The sequence below is a fragment of the Penaeus vannamei genome, chromosome 8, assembly GCF_042767895.1.
Source record: "Penaeus vannamei isolate JL-2024 chromosome 8, ASM4276789v1, whole genome shotgun sequence".
NCBI lineage: Eukaryota > Metazoa > Arthropoda > Malacostraca > Decapoda > Penaeidae > Penaeus > Penaeus vannamei.
Window position 1 is genome coordinate 36,284,451 of NC_091556.1, and position 5,000 is coordinate 36,289,450.

The 5,000-nt window shown below is 30.8% G+C and overlaps 1 protein-coding gene across 1 annotated transcript in view; it reads left to right on the forward strand.

Annotated features, from left to right (window-relative positions):
- The window catches only part of LOC113819333 (uncharacterized), a 30,496-nt gene that overhangs the window by 1,957 nt on the left and 23,539 nt on the right, over window positions 1-5,000 (forward strand). The window lies entirely within an intron of this gene.

Sequence of the window (5,000 nt, forward strand, 5' to 3'; positions counted from 1 at the left end):
TCGCTGACTGGGTCTTTAGGTACTACATACTTTAATCCTGATCCTATTAGATACCAATATCTGGCTATTTATCAGATCATAGCTTCCTATTCCCAAAGCATCTTCCCGTTCAGTTCTCGGTTGCATCTAAGGCACTTAATGGTTATTTTTCCTTTCGGCGAGGATAACCAAACCTTTTCATTTTATTCAAAACTTTTCTGATATTCGAATGCCCTATTAATAGTGTTTGAGGTCTAAGATAGAAAACATTTGATATGGATTGTCATTCTTACATATTCATAGCCAGATCATAAATAGATGATCAAGGGAATTATGGATAAAGACCATTAATTTTTCAAGAGAACCATCGGTTAGACATCACTATTCGTTGTCTACATAGCTGGAAAAAAGAAAGAAAAAAGAGTCCCGGGCATTAACGCGATGGTGCAGAAAAAGGATATTGCATACAATTTAAGAGTACAATCATATCTAATCCTAGGTCCCGTAGTATTCCTTTAATATACGACAAGCCACGTACTTGCAAAGAAATAAGATGTACATTCTCTACATCAGGGGTCCTTAACCTTTTTAGAGTCAAGGGCCTTTTTAAGAATATGATGAAAGCCATGGACCCCTTTCTCTAAAAATATTCACATAAACACAACTTTGCATGTGATGTGAATAATGGACTTTGTTTATTGAGATGTGGTACATGGAATACACAAAGTATTATCAAGCTTTAAAGGAAACAATCTAAAAAAAATATTAATATAAATGTAAATTTTTATCTGATACTCACAGAACCCCTGAAACCCATTCATGGACCCCCTATAGATCAGTGGACCCCAGGTTAAGAACCCGTGCTCTACATTGTTAATGTTATCTCCACATATGATATTTTTTTCTCTTTCGAGGTCTAACTGTTTCCCCCTCCCCCCCCCCTCTCGTGCCCTTTTACCCCCCCTCCCCCCAAAAAAAAAGAAGAAGACTTATCTCCTCTCCCTCATCCCCTTCTCAATAAATAATTTCTGACCTAATTTTCCTCCTCCTCCTCCTCCCTCCTTTACCCTATCGGAGAAAGAGAACCATCCATATTTGATCTGCGCACAGCAATCGCTTCGTGACATAGCGGAATTCGAAGATAAAACTACTACGGTGACCTCGTTCTCGCATCATGCATGTTGCGACCTGTTCTAAGTCTCTATTGAACTCAAGGCTGGAGGTATTGAGTGGTCAGTCAATACCTAGAACAAATGACACGTTATCCCCCCTCCGTCACATATTGATCTTTCGCGTAACATTTCCTGTGGCGGTATGATACGTATCGTATAAGAGTCAAGGGTGTCTATTGTATTCTTGCAACAGGGCGTTCTGATCACTCTGTATTGATCAGCCAGTGGAGGAAGGTATGAATAAAGAATGAAAGTTGGATGCCGTAGTGCTTATATTAAGAAGATTCGATGAGAAAATACAGCGAAAGGAAAGGGTTGTGAATATTCATTGTAATTAAGCTCTGGCTGAAGGTGGAAAGACAAATAGTGACATTTTGATTCATATAAAGAATCGAGATTTCGTATTTTCTTATTTATGTCAATAAGTTATTATAATAATGATCATGATAAAGAGATAAAGAAAGGCCTTCTTTAGAAAACAATCAATCAGGTCAAGGGAAAATCTGAAAAGATATCAAAGTAACAAAATCAAAAACACAATCTTGAAAAATAAAAGAATTAAAGATTTCCTAGTAGGCAGTTGATGTGTATAAAATCCCTTTTCCTGTTTTTATTACTCGCTTGATATACCCGGTAATAACGAAATTCTTTGCACAGCTGTATAAGAACGTGTAATAAAACAAATTTGTATAGACAGCAAAATATACATAAAATGAGAGAGCAATAATCACAAACCCAAAAATTCTAAATATTTGCACAATCAGTTCTTACCCCCTTTACAATTATTCCCCTCTTTAAAACGAGGAAGCGAACATGATGGAGGTAGGAGGCCCGCACAATCCACCAAAAATAGATAAACAAAACTCTACGGCAAGACACAGCCACATTTCACTTACCCGTGTCTTCTCTTGTTCCTATTTTATCCCTAAGGTCGATCCCATGCATTTCGGAGGACCTTGCTTGTGAAAGGTCTCTCACACAGGAAGTTCCCGGTCTGTTCCACGTCACTCTGACTGACTGTGTTTAATGTTGTCCATTTGCTGGTCCTGAGTGTGACCTTGCAAATTCATTTAAAACCATTTGTAAGTATGAAACGTTTGAGTTTAGGTAATGTAAGTATCTGGGAAGCTTATTAATTTATAAAGCCATGAAATGTATTTTATTGTTTTATTTTTTTTATATTATATCCTATCGATTGGTAACATTATCTAACATGAGTGCGGATACTGATACAACGTCAAAACGAACGCAATTTAAACGATACAAAATAAGTTAACCTATATTTGGTAAAAGGTAATGTGATGCAATTTATAGATCAAATACATTAAAACGTACTATTTAATGTTAGAGAAGTATCGTCTCCGTATGAATCAGCTATAATTGCCAGTATAGATTGCAATCTGACCCAATGAAAACCCATAAATTCTTTCAAATTTGAAACCTAATTTCTACTAAGAAATGTTTCACACATAATGTGGAATTTATTCTTTCTTTAAAGATATGGATGAATAAAAGTATAGATAACAACTTGACCCACTAAAATATTTAGATTCAGCTCTGAGGATTATCTGCTAAAATCATAGTAATATAGATGATAAATATAATTTTAGCCATAAAAGATATTTTGCAGTTTAAAATAGACTTACCAACCATGTCCCATTTACCAATCTATCTGAGAGGTCTAAATTCATGTCGATATTATTTTATCCCTAAAGTGACCTGAAATTTAAGGCAGAATTAGGTAGGGTAAAATTACCTTCACAGCTTGCAGAATTTTCTCCAAACCCTGGCTAAAGACTGCTCCGTTTAGCACGACTATTTAGATATTTTAAAATGTTTTTCCCTTAATGAATCTAAATTCCCAACGAAGTATGTAAGAGTTACATCATGTGTTTACAACAAGTCCGTGCTGAACGAATGAGACTAATTCTTCTTTTCTACAAGGCTGTAGACATATTGAACAATCCTGCAAGTCCTACTTATCGGTAAGGGTTAAAAACAACCGTAAGGAAAGCACGCTAACCGCACAAACAAGTTCTTATTATGAAAAGGGTGTTATACTGATATGGCTGACAAGAATGAGTCGATACACTGAGCTTAGAATTATTACTCTAGAAGGTGTATGTTAAAGGAGAACTGACAAACAATATGTTAAGTTCAAACACACTAGAAATTTCAAACAAATACGAAAATATATATGGAGAGCAAAATCTGGGGGATTCACACAGCTAATTTAATAAGATTTAATAATAAGATAATAAGATGATAATAATAATAAGATTTAATAAGATTTAATAAGATAATAAGATAATAATAATAATTAGATTTAATGATTTAATAATATAATAAGATAATAATAATAATAAGATTTAATAATAAGATTTAATAAGATTTAATAATATGATAATAAGATAATAATAATAATTAGATTTAATAAGATTTAATAACAAGATAATAAGATAATAATAATAATAAGATTTAATAATAAGATTTAATAATTTAATAATTTAATAATTTAATAATAAGATTTAATGATAATAATATTTAATAATAAGATTTAATAATTTAATAATTTGATAATTTAATAATAAGATCTCATAATAATAATATTTAATGATAAGATGTAATAATTTAATGATTTGATAATTTAATAATAAGATTTAATAATAAGATATAATAATTTAATGATTTAATAATTTAATAATAAGATGTAATAATTTAATAATTTGATAATTTAATAATAAGATTTAATAATAATAATATGTAATAATAAGATTTAATAATTTAATAATTTAATAATTTAATGATAAGATTTAATGATAATAATATTTAATAATAAGATTTAATAATCTAATAATCTAATGATTTAATAATTTAATAATAAGATTTGATAATAATAATATTTAATAATAAGATGTAATAATTTAATAATTTAATAATTTAATAATAAGATTTGATAATAATAATATTTAATAATAAGATGTAATAATTTAATAATTTAATAATTTAATAATAAGATGTTATAATTTAATAATTTAATAATAAGATTTAATAATGATAATATGTAATAATAAGATTTAATAATTTAATAAGATTTAATAAGAATAATAATAAGATTCCCACGTAACTAATAGCTGAATGAGGGTTCTCCGAAATTCTGGCCCTTCCTACAGTGACATTACCAATATAGCCTTTTATTATGAAAGCAGAATTAGGAATCATGATGAAGTTATGAGGTGTAAAGGTGTTCAGGCGATGATCTAATAATGGCGGCTCGTAACCCATTGGAATCTTCCACATCCCAGAGAGACTGGATCGCTGCAAGTACAGAAGAAGGTCAAGTAAAATGTCGATTATAACGAGGCGAAGGAATTAGTTCAATGGAATGCACGTGGTACTTTAGTCTGCCTGTTCATCGACAAATCTAAAACACGTGTTTTTTTCATATAAAAAAGTCTGAACTTTAAAATATAAGCAGGGTATTTTCTTAACAGCGACGTTGTTCCACCTTAACTGTAACGAATATTGAGTAATAACAGTTTAATTTGATAGTGATTACAGTATTGATCACACTATTTTGAAATATTGAACACTCAGTACAATGGAAATATGCAATGATGTAGTTTCAGACATAAAATCATAAATTATCTGTTTATTTATTCACTTACGCATATCGTAATTTATGAGTGATAGAATCGTATTGCGTTAAAGCATATGCATGCACCTTCGATTGCAGCTTAAGCACGATAAAAGCCATAACCATCCAGGTCTTGAAATTCGTTCACAGCAGTAAGAAACAACGATATTTCATAACACGCTCACTGCTTAGAACATACATTTGTACACAAC